Below are 22,954 nucleotides of genomic sequence, written 5' to 3' on the forward strand. Positions count from 1 at the left end.
AGAGATCTCTGGAATCTATTCCCCTTCTTATAAGGACACCATCAGTCCCTGTCAGATTATTACCCCACCCTTATGACTTCAGTTAACTTCAGCTACCTCCCTAAAGGACCTATCTCCTATCTTCTACAGTCAAATTAGGAGGGGTTTCAACATATAATTTTGGGGAGGACACAATTCAGTCCATAACAACAACTTAAGATAGCTTTCTCTGATTTTCAGTCTTTCACTAATACTTCCCTCTTTGTCTACGAATTATTGAAGTTTCCTTAATTAAATTTTTTAAATTTTCTTACATTATCCCTTCCCTTTAAATGCTGTCTTCACTTCTTAATTGGCATTTCTTGCAAATGAAGGCACCTTTCCTCACAATGTATTGATTACTCTCCCCACTGTAACACAGCGTCTTCTCCCATGACTTTCCTGAAATGGTTCCATTTTTGTTCATAAAAGTTTAGTCATCAAATCAGATGGTTTATTTTCAGTTCCCATAGCATTTTGCCTTTGGGAAACAACTGACTCCATTAAATGGTGCTTCTTTTAAAACTACCTTCCTTTATGTTTTATAGCAATCTTAGGATTTCTGTTGGCATACCACCTAGCTTCTTTCTGATCATTCTTTTTATTTTTATTTTTCAGTTGTTTCTCTCCTCACTCCTTAGCGTTAGATACTACATACAGTTGGCCTTCTTCTCGTCTCTTATATACTCTCTCTCTTACTCCAGCAGCTTTGTTTACCATTTAATATATTATCTGCCAGGCGCCTTCCATCTGTTACCAACATCTCTCCCTCTGTCTTTGTCATTTCAGCCTTCGCTATGCTCTCTGAGCTCTCACAGGCAGATCTATTGAACACAGGAATCTCAGTGGAAAATATGAGTACGTTATTTCTCTACTAAGTAAAGCCCTTACAGATCACATGGTCCCGATCCATCTTGCAGCCACGTCATCTGGACTATTTGACCTCCAATGTCACAATAGCACAGGACCAGACAAGAGGGACACTGGCTCCTAATGACCTCAGCTCAGAAGTGATACACTTTATTCTGCTTCTTTGCCACTGGCCACAACTAATCAAAGAAAAACAGTTTAACTACAAAGGAGGATGAAAAATGTAGATAAGCACATAGGATATTTGATGAGCGCTATCTCGAGGTGACATCACCTCCCATCAAACTTTTATTTCACAGAGAAAACACAGACTATAAAGCAAAAACACCCCTAACTAACTTTTTCTCTTTACGGACAAGAATAGCTTGTCGACATAGTTTATAAATACCTATTCTCACTTCCTCAGTATCTTCCATTCATTTTCCCACCTCATTGGTATTGTTAAGCCTTTCCTCTTTAGAGATTTTATTTTGGCCCCCTCCCATTAAAAAGCTGCCCCCCTCCCATTAAAAATTACTCTTGCTTGATGCCAAGTAATTCTCTAGTTACCTTTTCTCTCTTCCTAATTTCACAGTGCAGTTTATCAAAAATTGTATTTATTCTCATTGTATTTTCTTATCTTTATGTACCTCGTGACTCACACAATTTTGCTATTTCCTTCTTACTTATCTACACTGGAATTGCATTCACCAACATTTAATTTGTGATTAAATTGAGTGAATATTGTTTGGTCATTCTGTCACCTTTCAGCAATATTTGATTTTGTTGATCAAACTTGTCATCTCAGAAAAATCTTTCACCTTAACAACAGTAGCATCTTAACCTGCTACTTCTTCCTCCTGCCTCTGGACATCCTTCTCTCTTTCACTGGGCACTCTCACTTTGCCCTCTGCCAAGAGATGTGTATTTCTCAGAAGCTCTCTTCTGCCCTTGATAGATGGTCTCATCTACTCTTGTGATTCCAGCCATCATACATATCACAGATCTTGACCTAAAACGTACATATCTCTCTCCTGAGTCTCTTACAAACTTAACTAATTGCCAACTGAACAACTCTGCCCAAATACAACATGGACACTTAAAATTAATTATGTGATGTTACTGAACGATTAATTTTACCTTCAATACTTACTTCCACTATTCATCTCTCTACATCATTTATACCACCACTATTTGTACAGTTGTCCAAGTTGGATACTGGGTGAACGCTGAAGACTCTGGACTCTGACAACCCTCAGAATGGGAGAAAATATTTGCAAACCAAGCAACTGACAAGGGATTAATCTCCAAAAAATAGAAACATAAACAAATTTGTAAAATATATAAGCAACTCAAGCAGATCAATATCAAAAAAAAAAACAAATACCATATAATATCACTTATATGTGGAATCTAGAAATATGGTACAGATGAACTTATTCGCAAAGCAGAAATAGAGACACAGATGTAGAGAAGAAACACATGGATATCAAGGCGGGGGGAAGGTGGGGATCAATTTGGAGATTTGGATTGACATATATACACCACTATGTATAAAATAGATAACTAATGATAAACTATGGTACAGCACAGGGAACGCTACTCAATGCTCTCTGGTGACCTAAATGGTTAGAAATATTAAAAAGAGGGAATATATGTATAGGTATAACTGATTCACTTTGCTGTACAGCAGAAACTACCACAACATTGCAAAGCAACTATACTCTAATAAAAATTAATTTAAAGGAATAATAAAACTCTGGACTCTGTATAATCATCCCTCACCTTCACAATTAATTCAGTAACCAAGTACTCTCTAACCTAAATTCCTACTATCTCTCAATATTGTCTACTTTTATTCAAGCCTCTTGCCACTACTTGGTTCTGAGCTACATTTTCTCTTATTTATGGAACATAAACAGTCTCAACTTTTAACAGAATAAATCTTTTAACAGAATAAATATTCATTGAGTACCTACAACACTGGTAAATAACGACATTGTTCACATGCAGTTTACAATGTAGTAGGGGCAACGAACTATAAAATAGAACTATACCTCTCATAGGTAACTGGACAGCCAAGTTTTATAAGAACACGTAGAAAGGGAATTTAATCTCTAATGGAAGTCATGAAAAGCCAGAAATTCAATGTTTATTTTGAAACTTATATGATGAGAGTGCATTAACCGAGGATTGAATGAGTAAAGTATGATACAAATTGATGACATTACCTGGAGAAAGTTCAGCATTAAGAGAAGTCTAACCCTGAAGTCTACTGAGTATTGCTGAAAATTTATGGAAGAAGGAGATGCTAAGTAAGGATAGAGAAAGCAGATGAGGGTGGACTAGTAGGCAAGAGCACAGTGCTTGAAGCCTTTTCCCCAAAATTAAAGAGAAGCTATCAAAGAGCTCTAAGCCTTTGAGTGAAATTTAGGTTGCAATGCAGAGAATAAACAAGACAGAAATAATACTGGAGTCAGGGAAAAAGTGAACTGGGATGTTACATCCGAGTAAGAAATGTAAAAGATATGACAATGGACATAGAGAAGAATGGACATATATATGTGTGTGTGTGTGTGTGTGTATGTGTGTGTATATATGTGTGTATATATATATGTGTGTATATATATATATAGTATAATTATGACAACTCTTAGGGATTGTTCCAGAGTTTAAGGGAGGGGAGAAGAGTAAAGAATGACTCTCAGTTTCTTGCTTGATTAACTGGGTTAAAACAGTTTGCAATAAAAAAGATTTAGCTTAAGTCATTTAATCATTTTAAGTGCATTCTGAATCCTATACAAATAAGTTTGAGAAATTTAAGAAAATTGTGTTTCCTTAAGTTTTGCATATCTTTTGTTATTCCATGTAAATTCCCTTCTTTTTCATATGATTAAAGAAAAGTTATGAAAAAATGAGAGAAAATAAGATCTTATGAAAAATTATGAATGATCTTTATCTGTTTTTGTGCTTACTGTAATTTCTTATTGTTTATCTCTCTATATACATATTCTGAGATATCTTCTCAGACCTGCTGAATCGATCTGTGAGGAGTAAGTTTAACTAATCACTCAGATGAACCTAAAACTGGTTCATCTACAGGAATAACCAACATAAGAAAGTAGTCATGGTAGTCTCAAAATTAGAGAAGACTTCCCAATTATTCCCATTATGTCAAAGAGAGAATATGAGCAGGTACTTCAAGTATCCGAACTTCATATGATTAGATTCTGCAAAAGCATTTTAAATAGAAAAAATACATAGAAGAAAGGTTAAGACAAAACTTCCCCAGGATAAAATGGGTCCCATATTTTCACCAGATGCCTTTACTTAGGAAAAAGAAATGTTAAAGACTTGTAACAGTATCCAACCTGGAAAACAAAATACAGAAAATTTCACCACTAAGCCTGAGCTCTGTACAACTCTGATTTAGTGTTTTTTCAAGCCTTACACAGCAGTCTCTATTTTTAAAAGATTTATAAGTAACCCATTTTGTAGGAAAACACCTAACTTTCATCATAAGAATTATGACACTTTATACTTTTATTCCAGCCTAACTTTTATACTCTATTTTCTACCATTTGGCAACTTATACCCTACGCTCTAGTCAAAAAAATCTCATTTACAATCACTTAAATATACTGTGTTGGTTCTCAAGTCCAGGATGTTCCTTCTGCCTGGTATGCCCCTGACCTTCTCTCCACGTGGAAAATTACTACTGACATTCAAAACCTAATTAAAGACCCCCTCATTGTTGGCATTCTCTTTAATATCCCCTAGCAAGGTTATTGACTCCAAGTTCTGTTTTACAAACTTACATTTTTATGATCTATTTATTTAATAGCCTCTCCCTATTTGATTGTAATGAGTTGTTTATGCATCTCTCACACTCTCTTTTGAGTTCCTCTGGCCTTTATTTTTTCTTTTATCTCTTACCCGTAAGCACAGTGCTTGCCCCATAGTACGTGCTCAACGTGTTGGCTGAGTGAAAAAAGACACCTTTTAGCTCTTATCATTTGTGAAATTTCATTTAAAATGACATCAGATTACCCTTTGTTTCCTAACTTAATTTCTAGTACTATAGAATGTACACTCAGAACACCGTCAGCGGCCTACAGAAACAGTGTTCTCACTGGACTTCATGCATATAGTCAACTCCCTTATAACTTTCTCTGGCATACAACTGCCAGACATGTTATTAAGAAAAAAAAAAAAGATGTACCAACCCCTCACCTATTGGAAAACTTCCAGAAGCTCTCCATTCCTTATGGTATCTTTTCTACTTGATTTTTCAAATACCTCTGTCTTACTTCATCTATTCAGAACTGCCTTTTCCACCTTTGGCTTTTCATTTTCAATTTCATTCATATCATTATCTGCACTTACCCATAGAACCTAAGCATATTTCAGTATCTTAGGCAAGTTTCCTCACTAGAGGTCAAAGGGGCAAGGACTATTGTGATAAAATATTAAATAAATAGACGATAGAACTTTGTTCTATTGGTCTGGGAAAATTACTACCTGAAACAAAATAATTCTGGAAACTGAAGGGATCAGACCAGTCAGCTTTGTTTACTTCAGACTCAAATCAATGTCTTGTCTTTACCTGAGCTCTGGTTACATTTAGAAAAAAGTACTGTAAATACAGTGAATGAGCAAGGCCACTACCTGAGACGTGTCTGGGTCCTTAGTATAGTAACTGGGGGAATGGTAAGCGTTGGTCAATGTTTGCTGATTGATGACTCAATACATCTGGTTAAGCCTCACCATCAGAATTCCAGATTTTTTAACAAGCTTCTCAGTCTTTTCAACCCAAAGAAAAAACTAAAGAAAACCAGATGACAAGAATTTCAAATTGTAAAATATCCTGGTTGTCAAATTTAAATAGGGATATCCTGTGCAATGGAGAGGCTGGCTGCTGCCAATTTCACATTTTGTTCTCTAGTGTCCGGACGAAGCCTGCTCTGCCAGTGAGCTGACAGGTCGAGAGCACTCCAGCTTCCACAGACACCCGAGAACTTTCTATTTTTCATGGTCTTCCTGCCTTACCTAAGGGAAGGACTATATTCACAATGAAAAGAGTTATGATTAATCACCAATAGAGAGATTCTTCCACTTTCTGGGTGCCCACGTTAAAAGTCTGGTATAGTCAACACTCCCTCTAACATAGATCGTGTATTGAAATGAGAAAACTATCACCTAATATGGCCAGAGAGATGAAGGGACTTGGCCCAGCTGAGTCCAGGAGACACCTCTAATTCAAAACCTCAACCATTAACATAGTGATTGTGATCAAGGAGACTTACAGCACATAAGAGATTCAAAAAGCATATTAATCCACCTCCGGCAACACTGCCAGTTTAAAAGAATGATTAACCTTCTCTCCCACTTGATTCAACCTGGCTATGTATTATACCACTCTAAAGGCTAGCAGACTCTATGCTTATGGCTTCCATTAGGTAGCACTTAGTATACACGAAAACTTTCTTCAAGAAGTAATTAGTTTTGAAACCATAAACCTTTCAGTTGGGAAAAGTGAAAAAGAAAGGAGGTGCAAGTAAAGGGAACTAGGAAAAAATAAGAAAATACCCTCAAATATAAACATGTTGATTCAAAAAATAATTTAAAGGGGATTTAAACGATACTAGGTGAGCATTTATTCTGTTTCTGCTTTAAATAAAGCATTCTGTTCTATTTGTTAGGTGTTGTACTTGTTTAGTATCTAATGTCTGTTAAAAACCTCTCGAAAGAGATGTATTCATTCTGGTATCCTAAGCACCTATCTGGATGAACAGCACAAGCAATGGGAAGTCATGGGGCATAATGGACCTTGCAAAGGCTCTGGAATCCCTCTCTTACTTATGGTCTTTGAGACTCAGGCTCCTCCTCTATGTAGTGTTCATAAAACTTAGTGGAGATAGAACACTAGGGACACAGAAGGTCAAAGCAGGTATTTACTACGATTTTTCAAATATCTTCCTTTAGGAAAACAAATATATTTTATTTGCAATGAGGCTTTCTTGTGAATTTTATTCTTCTAAAGAAAAATATTTTTAGTGAACAATTGATTCGTTTGCCTCCCTGTGCTACTTTATTGACAATACTCAGGTAGGGGTGGTTTTCTCTCAAGCAGTTACCTCCATGTGATTTGTATTTCAGACCTTCCTAAAAGCATGTTTGCCTGCTCTTTCTTTCCACCCCATCCCAGCTCTACTTAAAATATTGTGATCCTCTATTAAAATGCACAGAACCCTGTAAGGAGAAGCAAAATGTTTGTCACTGCCAGCTCTGGTATGCATATATCAGAGAATAAATTATAACTGATGAAGACAGAAATGGGACCCATATCTGACTGACTTCAGAAACCAGAAGTGTAGGGCTTCCCTGGTGGCGCAGTGGTTGAGAGTCCGCCTGCCGATGCAGGGGACACGGGTTCGTGCCCCGGTCCGGGAAGATCCCACATGCCGTGGAGCGGCAAGGCACGTGAGCCATGGCCGCTAAGCCTGCGCGTCCGGAGCCTGTGCTCCGCAACGGGAGAGGCCACAACAGTGAGAGGCCCGCATACAGCAAAAAAAAAAAAAAAAAAAAAAGAAACCAGAAGTGTAGCTACTACAAGCTGATGAATTGGAACTCAGATCAAGGCCTAGAGTGGAGAGGAGTCTTCTGATCAGAAGGGGAAAGTAAACAAAGGGCAGCGTTTAATTATTTAATAATAAGTAAGAGAATGACTATGGTGTTTTTACAGAACAGGATATAATATTGAAATAAAACCCCCCAAAGTGACACAGAAACATAATGCAATCCTCTTAAGCTACAACCCTTCCTAAACCAAACCATACCATTCTCTTCACACAGCCTGGAAAGTCAAAAGAAAGGGAATACTGATCTGCATCACACTGGCATTAGAAGCAGATCTAGTTTTAATGAAGTTTTACTTCATGGACTGAAGTTTCCCCCAAAAAAGGGTAAGCTTTTTTCTCAAGAAACATCACTGTGTAATAATCAAGGAGCCAGGGATGGTGGTATTCATTGTTCTAAGTACAGGGATTTCTTTTGCAGAAAGAAGTACCAATCAGAAAGAGAACTGACCAATAATTACTTAACAAAACTGCTTCAGAAGTAGATTTCTAAATCTACTTTTAGATTGATAGTTAGAAAAATCTTACTAAGTTTATTCATTTAGAGGAAATCTGTGCAAGCCTCTGAAACCAAGAGGTATTGTATCAAAGGAGATAAGGTCACTAGACACTTATGTAAGAGCTACTTCTTCCTCAAATGGCCACCATATAGTCATTTTGACTATTACATTACCAAGAAGTAACAATGCACCTTTAGGAAACTAGTATGAAAGAAAAACATAATAAAATTTTTTGCAGGTGACTCTTTGATCTCATAGGTGTGTGTTAATTTTCCAAAGTTGGGACTGGATCCTGCCTTTACAAAATGCTCCTTGAAATATCGCATTGAAAATCTTCTCTTTTACTCCTTATTGTAAACACTGTATATGTTTTTAAGAAGACCAATAAAAAATATGGACTATGGGGCTTCCCTGGTGGCGCAGTGGTTGAGAGTCCGCCTGCCGATGCAGGGGACACGGGTTCGTGCCCCAGTCCAGGAAGATCCCACATGCCACGGAGTGGCTGGGCCCGTGAGCCAGGGCCGCTGAGCCTGCGCATGAGGAGCCTGTGCTCTGCAACAGGAAGTGCCACAGCAGTGACAGGCACGCGTACCGCAAAAAAAACAAAAAATATATATATATATACATATGTGTGTGTGTGTATATATATATATATATATATACACACATATATATATATGGACTATAAAATTATTTTTCCAGTAGTGAAATTATGGAGAATATGACTTGCATTTCTACTGTATTCCCGCAAAAAGAGGAAGTCCTTTTCCACAAAGACTGTCATCAATGTTAACTCTGGGAGCAAAGTATTTGTAGTTGTCTCATGCTTTGTGGTGAGAGACTCTCACTTTTCCCCGTCTCTATTGTGGGAAACAGGGCACACTTTGGGCTGAGAATTCATGCTGTGGTCGGAAAAGAAAGAAACGAAAACTACCCTCATTAACACTGCTCTTTAACAAGTTCAGCAAATGGGCCTCAGGCATTCTAAACAGCAGCAATTAAAAAATAACTCTAGATTTCATACATTTCTTCCAGTAGGATGAAAAGCTGAGGTATGTTAACTTTAATTTTATGGTTTGGGTGAATACAGAGTTCGATTACTCCCTGTCAAAGCAGAAATCAGCCTCTTACAGGGAATAAGTGCTAATTAAGCAAAACAGAGTAAGCATGTTATATGAAGTATATTTATTCTTTCCTGTGCACTGTGGCTGCACAAGCTCTAACCACAGTTTCCAGAGGGACCATCAGTGCTCCCTAAGAATGCCAATGCAGTGTTCCGTCCAGTTAGTGGGGTGCAGAGACCACTCAGAATGCTGATGCTTTCCACAAAGGAGATGGGGCTAGGGAGGCAAATGCAATCAGGGAGTATTACCTCTGTCTTGTGTGCCTGCTACAAAACAGTGTCCTCTCAAGACTACTCTATCCCTTCTTTGCTTTATACGTGTATGTGTAAGTTTGTGTAGGTAAGCTTTACAAGTCTCTCATAAGAGAAAACTGAAAATGCCCAGGAAAAACACAAAACTGCTTCAACAGAGAAAGGTCTCTCTGTTCCAGTTGAAGAGGATATAGAGTTAATAACAGGAAATATCCATCCCCTGAAACTGTAGGAAACATGGATGCTTCCACAATTTACTCAAGGTCTCACTGACCAGGCTGTAATTTTTATTATTATTTCTTATGATTATGGTAGATAAAAAGTCTCAGTAGTATGCTAAAACTCTTGAACACTTGTTGACCTTTTTTCTTGATAGCTTTCCTCCTGCCAGGCTCCAGCCAACAGTAGCAGTAACAGATATCCAGATCTTAAGAGGATAGAAGTATAATGGTGCACTGAATATGGAAAGGAAGAACCAGTAATGGTTCCTATACATTCATAACGCGAATCAGCATCAAACTAAGGAAAAAAGCTTCCCCAAGAAGAAGTTGACAGCAAATAGTTTCGCCTCTTAATGCACTGAGGAAACAACTTTGAAGTTATCCGTAGCCACCGCTTCTGAAGCGACCAGTAGCTTTGCGACTATTACTTTACTTGTATTAGATTAATTTATATTAGAGTTTATTTAATGTAATTGCTCACAAATTTTAAACCATTTTGTAGAGTAGTGTTCTGTATCTGTTTAAATGAAATGCTTTCCTAAGCTCAAGATCAGTGTTTTTATGTTGTGTAAATTATGAAATTACTGTGGAATATCTGGTAAACTTGATAGGAAACCCCAGATGTCAGCACTTTGCTGGGCAAGATTTAAAGTGGCCCACACCACTAACCCTCATCAGGAGCAGTAGCAGTGGGCTAAGTCATAAGGGCACGCCCATCCATTACATTCACCCAGGATACCGTGAGTGAGAATCAAAGGGCAGTGAGACAGAGACCTCTACGCTCAGATTCCACTGCCAAGAAATGGCCTAAGTCAGCTCTTGTTGTTGAAGAAAATAACCCTTTAGGAATCAGACTGAATCCTATTTTAAGTTTTAGAGGAGGAAGGATACTATTTAAACATTAATGAAATGTGCCTCTCTTTTTTTTATCAGCATAGAAATTTATTTCAATTCAAAAGAATATGGTTATATTTAGCATAGTGTAATAATTATCTAAAGCACGTATCATCGCTGGCTCTGAAACAGTTCTAAAGATGTCATTCTTTTGAAGTAAAAAATATGCAGTAAAAATGTACAAGGAAGCAAAAATATGAAAAAAACAGTTTGCTGAGTATGGGAAGTTGTTACAAGAGGGGCACACCAAGATAACTGTAAGAGTCCAAATTACATAACGTGCAGCAAGGAGTTCTCTTGCTTTAACAACTCCTAGAAAATAAACCAGTAATCTCAATGCAAGAATATCACCACTGGGATAACAGGACAAATTTTCTGAGGGACACAGGTAGTAATTCACTATACTTCCCCTTTCTCTAATACCTTTTCTCACACCAATTTCTTTTCTTTCCTCGAGGATAGATTTTATCCTGTTGAAAACAATTTTAGTTTTATTTGTAAAGTGGAGTAAATAATATCCTGAGTGAAGTAGGCAGCGTTTTAGCTGAAGATGCTCAGGAATCAAACTTTTGAAAAAGGCCAATCAGCTAGCTAGCTAGCAGTTACCATCAGTGGCTTGCAGAAAAAAAAATTACAGATGATATGTTTGTTAAATAGATAAAAAGAATAAGCAGTTTAAAATGGGTGAAAAATCCCAGGATCTATTGTGACCTAGACCAGAGGTCCCTAACCTTTTTGGAACCAGGGACCGGTTTCCTGGAAGCAAATTTTTCCAGGGAGGGGAGGCGGGGTGTGTGGGGTTCAGGCGGTAATGTGAGCCATAGGGAGCGGCAGATGAAGCTTATAGCTGGCTTGCTTGCGACTCACCTCCTGCTGTGCAGACCAGTTCCTAAGAGGCTGTGGACTGGTACCCGTCCGAGGCCAAGGGGTTGGGGACCCCTGACCTAGACACTCAAAAGCAGACAGTTGACCTTTGATTAAGCCCATTTTCCTGTGGAGTGAGCCATAAGGGGCTCCAAGACACAGTTTGGTTTCAATGTTTCAGTGTTCACAGCCAGAGGGCAAACTCAGAATGTCTCCTCCTCTTGCAAAAACTGGACCACGAATGAGAAGTCTTTTTTAGAGTAGCCCTTCACGCACAACATCCCTGCAGATCTGATGGGCTTGACTGCCCAGAAGGATTGGGCTCTTCGTGCTGGTAGCAGAGCCTCATGCTAATCCCAGATCCTTAGCCATGAGTGTTGCTCCAAATCCACCCTGATAGTAATTAGCCAGGTGAACTCCATCCATCACCCCAGGTACAGGATTTTAAGTGTCACTTGAGCAACATCGTCCTAAGCTCGTATTTAGGATTTTAGCCAAGAGTTTTGGGTCAAGCCCTAACCTGAGTCCCAGATTCATAGCTTCAGCAGTTCCAATCCTACTAATACCTAACAGCAAGTGTCTGCAGATCTACGAAGCCTGGCCAGTCCCAACAGCTCTACAATGCACCACATGGGAGCCCCTGCACCACAGCAGCTCAACCCCTCCCATCCTAAATGTGAGGTTGCCAGACCGAGCTGTTCCCACACCACCAGAAACAGGGGCATCTGAGAAAACTGCTCCCATTTTCTCAACTTCTTTGGCCAATTCTCTCAAAACCATAGGATCAACAGTACTGGAATCTATTAATAGTCTTTCTTCACTTTTTTTTGAATTCCATTTGCTTCAGTATAAGCTTCTAGCGCATTGATGCACTGTAATAATTCTGTCACCTTTTTCGGCTACATCCGCTGCAGAAGACACTACCGGGTCCACTTGCATCTAGCAGCTCTTTGCATGCATCAGGGAACACATCAGCAATAGTGAGTGGCTAGCCATGTTTCAAGAGCTCTTTTGCCATTGGATTCCCCACGTTGCCTACTCCAATGAATCCAACTGGAGTCTTGGAAGCTACTGACCTAGAACACAGCGCTGCAAGGCTGGCCACCGACGGCTGCTGTGGACGACTCCCTGTACCAGAGGCAGGAGGTGGCTCCACGGAGACGGAAGGAGGCTGACACGTTGCCCGCGCCCCTCCTTCCCACGGTGACCTCCTCGACTCCCGGCTCACCCACTGGCTGCTATAGGGTGCGTGGTGCGGAGGGCCGGCTCGGCTGTGGCGATTCTTAATACCTCTTTGGTACTAGGTTACACATACAATTTCACCTAGTGAGCGATTTAACAGAAGGAATTTTTTTCTACGGCATTTTTGTGGCACAGCAGATAGAAGCGAGGTCACTATTTCTTTGAAAAACTGAACTAAAAATGTATAGAAAGTCATGATTCATTCTACAAATATGCTGAGTCAAAGAAATGTGGAAACTGATGCGATGGAGGAAGAGCGCTAGACTTCCCTGATGCTCAACTGGGACCTTTCTTCTGGTGTCAGAACATGGTTGTGTAACTCCTTTAATCCCAGTGGATTTTCCAAAAATTCCAGAATCTTCAGATTTTGGTAGTCCCTGTTTACTGCCTTTGCCCCCGCATGCCAAACCCCCACCCCACCCCGCACACATTTATTTTTGGCCAGTTGTCCTCCGGGGGGCTTTTCTTTATATAGTCATTGCAGCAGTTTGTTAGACTACTGACCCCCAGTGAAAATGCCCCTCCCCCCCGTTTTCTCACCCTGTGTAGTTTTGTTCCACCTTGACCTGGGTTTGGTCACATGACTTGCTTTGGCCCAATGGCATATCAAGAGCTGAAGCTTGGAGAGTACTCGTGCTTTAGGGCTTGTCCTCATGGAAACCTGACATGTTAGGAAGCCTGGCTAACCTAGTGGAGAATAGGCCCAGGCCACAGCCAGCATCAATGGCCAGACATGTGAAAGCAACCAGCCCCAGTCCAGCAACCAGATGATGGCAGCCTCAGTAGTCACCTCAGGTGAAAGCAAGATAGATCCACCCAGGGGATCCCAGCCCATTCTGCTGATTCACAAATTGTGAGGAGATAAAGTGCCTGCTGTTTTAAACCACCAAGCTTAGGAGTAGTTCATCACACAGGAAGAGATATAACTATCTTCACTGTTAGATTATCTTCCCATTTTATACCATGTTTCCCCTCAAACGACTGTTCCTTTATCCAAGATTCTAGAAAAGAAATAACAACTGATGACGCTGACAGAGCCTTAACATTTTTTAAAAGCTTTATAAACTTTTAAAATAACTATGTTAATAAAATCAATATTTATTTGATCACAAAATTATTTTCTTCAGTTGCCTTAAGAAGTAATGCAGACTTGTACTAAGTTTATAAATCTGGAGGCTCTAAAAATGTCTTATTCCTTGGATTCAAGTCCTAGTGTACTTTATGTGGGCATTCACATTTGCAAAATGATTCCAGGAAATTTGCGATTTCATTTTACAACTTGGGCCTAAGGAGTCTTATGATATTTTACCTGAGAAAAATAATACATTAATTCCACTTTCAGCTATTAAACCCATGGCTTCCTGTATTTTCTAAATTCCCTATCAGTAAAGAAGACTACAGGGCCTCCCTGGTGGCGCAGTGGTTGGGAGTCCGCCTGCCGATGCAGGGGATGCGGGTTCGTGCCCCGGTCTGGGAGGATCCCATGTGCCGCGGAGCGGCTGGGCCCGTGGGCCATGGCCGCTGAGCCTGCGCGTCCGGGGCCTGTGCTCCGCAGCGGGAGAGGCCACAGCAGTGAGAGGCCCGCGTACGGAAAAAAAAAAAAAAAAAAAAAAAAAGAAGACTACATATAGCGTACAAGGCTGTCATGATTAGGAGGAAGGTAGTACAGAAAGAACCTGTCAAATTAGGCATTGCCCAGTCATGTCAGTATACTAACGTGGGAAGCCACAGGCAGCTTGAAGCCTGGAAAAAAGACAGATACAATGTAATGATTATCCTAAGGATCCGGATAATGATTCCTATGATTTTCTTTTAAATATTAATGGCAGAGGATTCTGGGGAAATGATGGTGGCTACAGAGAAGATTTTTATCCCTGAATATGCCACCCCTCCCCTCAATACACAAGCCCCCACCCCCACAAAGAAGAAAGAAAAGCATCTAGAATAGCAAGATCAAAAACCCACAGACAACATCTACAACAAGGTGTCCACATTAACTGCAACATATAGCCAGGTAGGAACAAATCAACAACAGGAAAAAGACCTACATATGTGTATCCCAAGGTGTGTGGGAGGAAGACAAGGGAAGGACTCTCTCTCTCTTTCAGGAGAGCCAAAGGTTACTATGGTTCAAGAACTCACTGAGATTGAAAAACTCACTGAGAACAGCGACAGAAACCGGGTTGCAGGCTCCACTTTGCAGCTGAGTGCAAGAACCTTGAAATGTTCTGAGGATGCCAAGTGTTCTGGGGTCTGTGAAACCTTGACACCTATCAAACCAAAGCACCATTCCAGAACAAACCCCCATACTCAACAAGGAAAAGAAAGAGGAGCCCTGGGTAAATGGGCAGAGGAGGGCCGAGGAGGAGGATTTGAGAAATTTTAAGGTCATTTTTAAAAATTATGTTGTGAAAATAATAGAAGATAGTGAGCCCTGGAGTTCTGAAGCTAGAAATTATATTCTGATCTATGATTCCCTCCTAAAGTGGAAACTTATTTCATTTAAAAATGAGTGACAGAAGAGTATTCCACTCACATCCTGTAGAAAATCAGTGAGAAAAAAAAAGAAAAAAGAGGGTGAAAAGAAAGTTCCAGCAAATCCTGAAAACGTGACAGAAAGACACGTCCACAGAACAAATGAAATTTATTGCCTGATATTGCGGAAAAAGTAAAAGAAATTTTAAAAGGAATAGAAACTGGTTTTAAGAAAAACATAAAATTAGAAAAAATCAGAAATGAAGTGATTGGAGAATAGCAAGATTTGAAAAGGTGAAAAAATTCAGTAAGTAATTTGTTTAAAAAAAAAACATGTCTCGAGAGAAGGTTAAACTAGAAGGAACACAAGTTTGAATAAACACAGTGGATAATGCCTCCTTGGAGAAATAGCTGATTTCAAATCCAGCATAAGAAACGAACTAGATGTTCCTGTTACACCTTGTCGTACAAGAGAGCTGGGAAGACTTCAAAGACTACTGTGGTTGTGTGCAAAGGACTCAGGAGCCAACTTGAACAGGATCCGTGAGCCTAAGAGGGGACAATCTCTGCATCGATATTTATAACAACCTCACTGAAAACAACAACAAAGAAAGAAAATACCTCATTAGTCATCTTTGGAAGCTACTTTGCAGTCAACCTTTCTCTCTCCTGTTTTTTCTTTTTTTTGTAAAACTGGTAAATAAAATAAAAGAAACATTTATTCTTCCTTTCCTAATTAAACTGTAACTCAGGGCAACCAAGTAGTTGATGAAATAATCTTCTAGCTAGTAAATGAATAATAATCTAATTAGTAGAATATCACCATTTGGTACCCTTAAGAAATTAATGGATCTAGACATTGATCATTAATGGCTGCAACATCACAGTAAGACAGACACTTTATAGTTCCTTTTGGAATTCATCAATATTATCTATGAAGTAAACTTGACAAAAAATCACACCTGAATTATGTCAGTGCTCTAGATCTATCTACCAACTGACAGTAAATACATGGGCCAAAGGAGCATGATAAATATATAAGCATAAAGGGGATGCAATCAGCATAATCCAGACAGTTGGGAACCCTCCTGGATGAATGCTTTGAATTCAATGACAAATACTTGCAAGAAAAATGAACAAATTGAGTTCTTTTAAACCTATACTTTAAAAGAAATTGTGTTTGGATCAGCAATCAAATAAATAATGGTTATTAAAATAAAAATACATTTATAGGACAATCAAGGAAACATGAACTGACTGGCTATTTGTTGATATTAAGGAATTATTATTATTTGCGGATGTGTGATAATGACATAGTTGAGCTTAAAAAGGGCAGTTCCTGCATTTTAGAAATATGTATACTGACGTTTTCACTGAGAAAAAGAAATCTGGGATTTGCTTTAAAATTGCTGGGGATTATGGCGGTAGTATTCAGAGAGGGTGTAGAGAAAATGTATTGGCCTGAAATGGACATTTGATGAGAACAATTGATGAAAGTTTCTACTTCTTTCTTTTTACTTCTGTAGATGTTTGAAATTTTCCATACTAAAACATGTTTTATAAATGTAGATGGCTTGCAATTTGCTCTTCTGAGCTCTCAGAAGGCAAAAAGCCATTCTTAAATTAGGAGCTTTCTTCTCTAGCCAAGAATTCTAATGATAATTGTGTCCCAACTGGCCAGTGCACTCAGATTGCTCTGAGATCTGTTGGTGGAAGAAAATAAAGAAACTCTTTAGTCTTAGAAGAAAACAACAAAGAGTAAAGGCTGCTGCTAGGTCTAGGGCAATAGTGTAGTATCAGTATAAGGCAAAATATTAGTTCCTTCCAAAATCCACTTGTTACTACTGTGTATACTTTTGCAGCAAAATATCTTTTCTACATTGTCAGCATTAAAGTAAGTTTACTATTTAGGTGGCATTTAAATTATCATATGCTCAAAGCCTAGAAAGAATCCCCTAGGCTGAAGTGACATTAAATCTTATTTTGGCCATTGTAGTGTATTCTCCAGTCCTACTTGCTTTGTCTATAACTGTCCTAAAAAGGTGTGAGGAGATCTGCCAATATTAATGCCAGGATTCAAAATGAGTTCTTTGCAGCTTGCTTCCTTCAGGATCTTCTGCCCTCAGACCCATGTATTTACTTACTGCCTCAGATTATTGTATATGTCACATCTTTCCAACTAGAAGACAAGCTCCTTTAAGGGCAGTGACTAGTCTCATCAACATCGAATTTACTCCAACACCAGTGCTTTCAAAATGTGTGTTGCTTAGTGTACGTCTGACCGTAAGAAGTTACAGAAACAATTCTACTCTGACTAAATAATAATGATACTGCTGCTACCATTTCTACTACTGCTGCTAATAAAATGTATGAAATAGAGTATACATGGGAAGATAAAGATAACACTGGAAATCCCAGACTGTAAAATGAATGACCCCAAAGCCACTGGCCAATCCATTGACTGTAAACAGTTACTTGTGAATTGGTCAACGTTTGAATGCATAATTGAGAGAAGGGTTAAAACAAATTTTATTACCAAAAAACACAATTTTTATACCTACAATTTTTGAGCTCAACTGACCTGTAGTTTTAACAGAAATAGTGAGATTCAAAGTATTCATTCAGGTTCCTAAATGATCCATTCCCTATCTTTCCTTATGAAACAATCAGTTATACCTCTAATAATTTGTCAAGGATTCACCAATCTCTACTTCCTTTATTTTCCAAGGTTTGGTATCATTACAAAATCAAGTCCTTTGGCGGAATTTAATAGTTTCAAAATCCCTCATCAGTATTATTCACTGGGATAAAATAATATGAAAATTTAACAAACACTGACTATGTGCTGAGAAATGATCCTTCAGTGATTCACTCCAGGTGGAGACTAGCATTCAGGCTGCACCTGAGGTAGAATTTGAATTCCAAAGTGGACCTTTAAACCACAGCTCAGCTTCTCTTTTTAAAACCATCAGAAATAAGCCTGTTGCCTGACCTTTGAGATTCTGCAAAGAGACCATATTTACACCTTTTGTCTCTTTTAACTTCCCTAGTCCCCTTCTCTACTTTCAGAATAGTGATTCCCAGATAAGTACAATGAGTTCAAACAGTGTGGTTAAAGGGGTAATTAGTCTGCTCTGCAGCCAAGTTACTCACAGAAGAAATAAGTTGGCTTTCACAGTTGTTAGTTTCTTCCTGGGCTTTGTTTAGAGGGGTCTCAGCTCAAGCAAGCAGCCTGTCAGCAGCCTGAAATAACTCTGTGGAAATCTAATGGCATATATGTAAAATATGTCTATGAAACCTTTTATTCAATCTTAGGTGCATAATTTTACTACTTCTTTAGGCCTGGAAAAGGATATTCAGCTACAAAAGGACAGAAAAGAAAATGTGTATAATACCTCATGCCTGCCTCACACCCTAGAACCTTATTTTACCCGTTTCATCAGAAAATGATGGGACTTCCCTGGTGGCGCAGTGGTTGAGAGTCCGCCTGCCGATGCAGAGGACGCGGGTTCGTGCCCCGGTCCGGGAAGATCCCACATGCCGCGGAGCGGCTGGGCCCGTGAGCCATGGCCGCTGAGCCTGCGTGTCCGGAGCCTGTGCTCCGCAACGGGAGAGGCCACAACACTGAGAGGCCCGCGTACCGCCAAAAAAAAAAAAAAAAAAAAGAAAGAAAATGATGTATGCTGTAAGAAACATTTTTTTAATTATTTGATCAAATATTTAAGTGCACTAAGTCTCTGTATTTATTAAAGCAAATATAGTTACCTTTCTGTCCCTTTCTAAAAGAAAGCAAAAGATACAGTTCTTTTTTCTTAAGACTCAGGGTTTATGGATATTAATTATTACACTATATTGACACCCAGACATGTTTATAGGAGGCTTTTGAGACATACAGAGCTAGTTATTCCCATACCAAATGGCACTTCTTTTTCCTCTGCCTTCTGCTTGTATTTTTTCTGTTGTGATTATATCCTACTGAGGCTGCTACATGTCTTTGTTTGATTTGAGGTTCTAAAGCTAAGACTGTATAGTCTCCTTTTTACAGAATAATAATGGGTTTTATGACTGTTTGCCTTCAGAAGCCTCCTTTTCCACTCATTCTCATTTCGTATCTATGGTGAGGTGTCTAAAACAGATGAGTTAGTTCTGAACTGGTGATATATAAATCAATTATTATTTGATTCATATTCAAAGCAGCTCCTCCTAAAATAGTGGCCTTCCTGCCTGTGGGATGTAGTCTAACCTACTGCCTGGATTTACACCCACCAACATCCATATTTTGTCTATTGTTACCTTGGACACTTGTAGGAACTGAGTGAGTTTCTGTTTCTATAGTGTCCATTGACAGACAAATGAATAAAGAAAATATGGCACATATGTAGAATGGAATGTTATTCAGCCTTAAAAAATAAGGGAATCTTGCCACTTGCAACAACTTGGATGAACCTTGAGGGAATCATGCTAAGTGAAATACGTCAGAGAGAGAAAGACAAACACTGCATAATCTCACTTTTACGTGTAATCTAAAAACGCTGCTCTCACAGAAACCGAGTAGAATGGTGGCCGTCAAGGGCTGGGGAGTGGAGGAAATGGGGAGTTGTTGGTCAAAGGGTATAACCTTCCAGTTGTAAGATGAATAAATCCTGGGAGTCTGATGTACAGCATGGTGACTATAGTTAACCTCACTCTATTGCATACTCAAAAGTTTCTGAGATAGTAGATCTTACATGTTCTCATCACACACACACACACACACACAAAAGGTAATTAATTGTGTAAGGTCATGGATGTGTTAACTAACCTTATTGTGGTAATCATTTTGCAATATATACATGTATCAAATTATGATGTTGTACACCTTATACAGTGTTACATGTCAATTACATCTCAATAAAACTGGAAAGAAGAAAAAGATTCAAATGGAGAAGGGCGAGGCTGGTAGAAAAAAGCCACTGCCTTGAGCAGTACCGAGGTGGGCGGAAAGCCATGGGGCTCTATGAGCACTGCTGGGGAGGCTCTGTTCCCACGTGTGGGGAGGGGGTAGGACAGCACAGCTGTGATCCTCATTGCAGACCCTAGGCAGCCTCAGGCAACTTTTCAAAGTTAGATGCTGAAAACCAATAAATGAAATTATAAGGAAGAATTACATAAATGCCTTTATTCTACTTCTGGTCCTCTTGGCAACCTTTTCCATCTAAAAGCTGCGCCCTGCAGTTCTCAAAGCAGGAACATTAACATGGACCAGAAGTTTCCAAACTTTTCATCCTCAACCCCTACACCAAAAGAAAAGTTGAAATTTTATGACCCCTAGTATAGGAAGTATCTTGTGTGTTTTTAATATTTATCAAGAGAACATTTAACGGTTACCTACTATGTGCCAAGAGAAAATAAAAATAAGACGCAGACTTTAACTGCAGACTTTGTTCCGGTATTATTCTTCCTTTTGACTTCAGTATAAGAACTACTGAGCTGGGCTTCCCTGGTGGCGCAGTGGTTGAGAGTCCGCCTGCCTATGCAGGGAACGCGGGTTCGTGCCCCGGTCCGGGAGGATCCCGCATGCCACGGAGTGGCTGGGCCAGTGAGCCGTTGCTGCTGGGCCTGCATGTCTGGAGCCTGTGCTCTGCAACGGGAGGGGCCCGCATACTGCAAAAAAAAAAAAAAAAAAAAAAAGAACTATTGAGCTATTTGCTGTCCCAGTAAGGGGGTAAGCAAACAATTACAGAATCCTGTGATCTCTTCCCAAGTTTGCAACTATAGCGTTGGTCCTAGAATTGCTCAATAACTTTGTATTTTGATTTAAGGGGAAACTAAAAGAACTTCCTGTCCCAAAGTAACTCTGCTTTGTGGAGACTGGAGGTGCCGTGCAATTGACTCAAGATACTGTTTATTTGTTTAAACAGTTAAATGAGTAGTTTCTATTTAACAAGTGAGCACAAATTTTCACAACACTACCTACCCCATGACATAGCTCAGACAAAAACTCTGAGGGAAAGGAAAACTATATGGGCAAAAAGTCCAGGTTCCATCCACTGTACATGGGATATTGATAGGCTTGTAAAACTTACAGAGGTACCTGGGGGTACCCAGGAACCCTGGGTATTTAGTATACAGATCAGCAAAGGATTGTGGAAAATAAGAAGACACCAGGTCAGGGGACAAATTAAGCAGGTGAAGCTGGTCCTTTATACTCTTTTCCCTTCTGATATACCACTGCTCTGTCATGTGCAGAATACGTTCTGTATCCTCAGTAGACCTGCACACACACACACACATGTGTAACACACAAACATGCACGCATGCATGCGTGTACACATACATGGAGTCCCCAGTCTTCACAGTTAAAATTCAGCTTGTAGTAACTAAAGAAAATGTATAATGCCCTATATTTTATAGATTTTAAAAATACTTGCACTTTAAGAGAAAACTTTTAATGTCTGAAAATCCCTTCTGACGAAGGAAGTTATTTCTGATATTGGAGGTTGACAGTTTCACAGAGAAAACTTCAGGAGCACAGAGACATGCCTGACCCTCTCCCCACGCACCATCTGGGGAGAATTCACCAACACAGAGGCTCAATCCCTCTGCTAAGTCAAAATCAAGTATACCAACATCATTATTTCACAGAGAATACCCTACCTCATGTTAGGCATTCATATGTATTTTATTTGTTGAAGAGAGGAAGAAGATATAAAGGAGGGAATCATCCGAAATTACAGAGGACAGCATTTAAGTCAATATAGATATTTAAATTTAAGGTAAAATTCAATGATAATTTGAAATTATATGTGGAGTTTTATTTACTAAAGAATATTTTGCAAAGTTCAACTCCTATTTTAACTTATATTTTCAGAGAAGGTATTTGGTCAAAATGAAGAATACCTTCAATTATTGTTCTTTCATTGCAAGCAAAAAAGGATTTACTTCTTTTCATGAAATATGGTTGTTTGACAACAGAAGGATAAATATTTTATATTTTTAGAAACAACAGTCAGGCTACTGATATTCTTAATTAGTTTTAATAAATATGAATGCTTCTTATCATCTACTCTTTAGCTTGTACCTGAGGAGTTGAATACCTCCGGGAAGATATGTGCTCCAGACCCGTAAATATGCAGTTCACAGAGCCCACTACCAGAGGGCAATAAAGAAGTCAAATCTTGAAACCATGGAGTGAAAATAGTGGGAGTTTAAATAAAAGCAACATTTCACAGTATGCTTTTCTGACCAACGTTATATCTAATAACTTAATGGATTGTATGTACATGGATTCTGAAAAGTCAGCAGCACACTTCACTGGTCAATATTCTATGATAAGGGGAACGTAATTGGAGTGTAGAAAAACAGTATACTTACATCTTAAAATTCCACCCCTACAGAATCTACTACTCACTATTGAAAAATGGTAAGAAGAATAGCTTTCTGTGTCTCAGTCACCAGTTAACATTTTCAAGAGTAGAATTTATCTTCCTATGATGCTCAAATATACAGGAAAAATGCATATCTAGGACAATGGATAAACTCTATATGACATGTGAAAATAATTCTTCAAATGGAAAAAGTAAAAGATCTACAAGGAACAGTTTTATATGCATTAGTGTGCATATATACATAAAGAGGCTCTAAGAAACATAAAAATCACTTCCAGGAAGTAATTTTAGGTAGAAGAGAATTAACATGGATGAGGAAGAAAAGAGAGTTGGTTTTAAGATAGTTTCATTTACTTGTTTTTTTGTGTTTATTTATTTGTTTTATTTATTTGGTCTTTGGAATATAAGGAAACAGTGGCTTTCACATCCGTATCCCAGTGGAACAAAGGGACCGAGGTCTATACTGGAGCCCAGCCATTGTTTGACTAGCTTGTAATAATACTGGTGAAAT

The 22,954-nt window shown here is 38.9% G+C and overlaps 1 long non-coding RNA gene and 1 pseudogene across 2 annotated transcripts in view; both read right to left on the reverse strand.

The window, feature by feature from the left end:
* LOC309807242 overlaps positions 1–22,954 on the reverse strand; it is a 61,239-nt gene that overhangs the window by 17,331 nt on the left and 20,954 nt on the right. The gene's annotated exons all lie outside the window — the stretch shown is intronic.
* On the reverse strand, positions 10,740–15,709 carry LOC309808085 (3-hydroxyisobutyrate dehydrogenase, mitochondrial-like; annotated as a pseudogene). The gene is made up of 2 exons: positions 15,698–15,709; positions 10,740–12,659 (listed from the first exon to the last, which is right to left on the reverse strand). The product of its transcript is annotated as a 3-hydroxyisobutyrate dehydrogenase, mitochondrial-like (transcript).

The sequence above is a fragment of the Mesoplodon mirus genome, assembly GCF_964341445.2.
Source record: "Mesoplodon mirus genome assembly, chromosome: 7".
NCBI lineage: Eukaryota > Metazoa > Chordata > Mammalia > Artiodactyla > Ziphiidae > Mesoplodon > Mesoplodon mirus.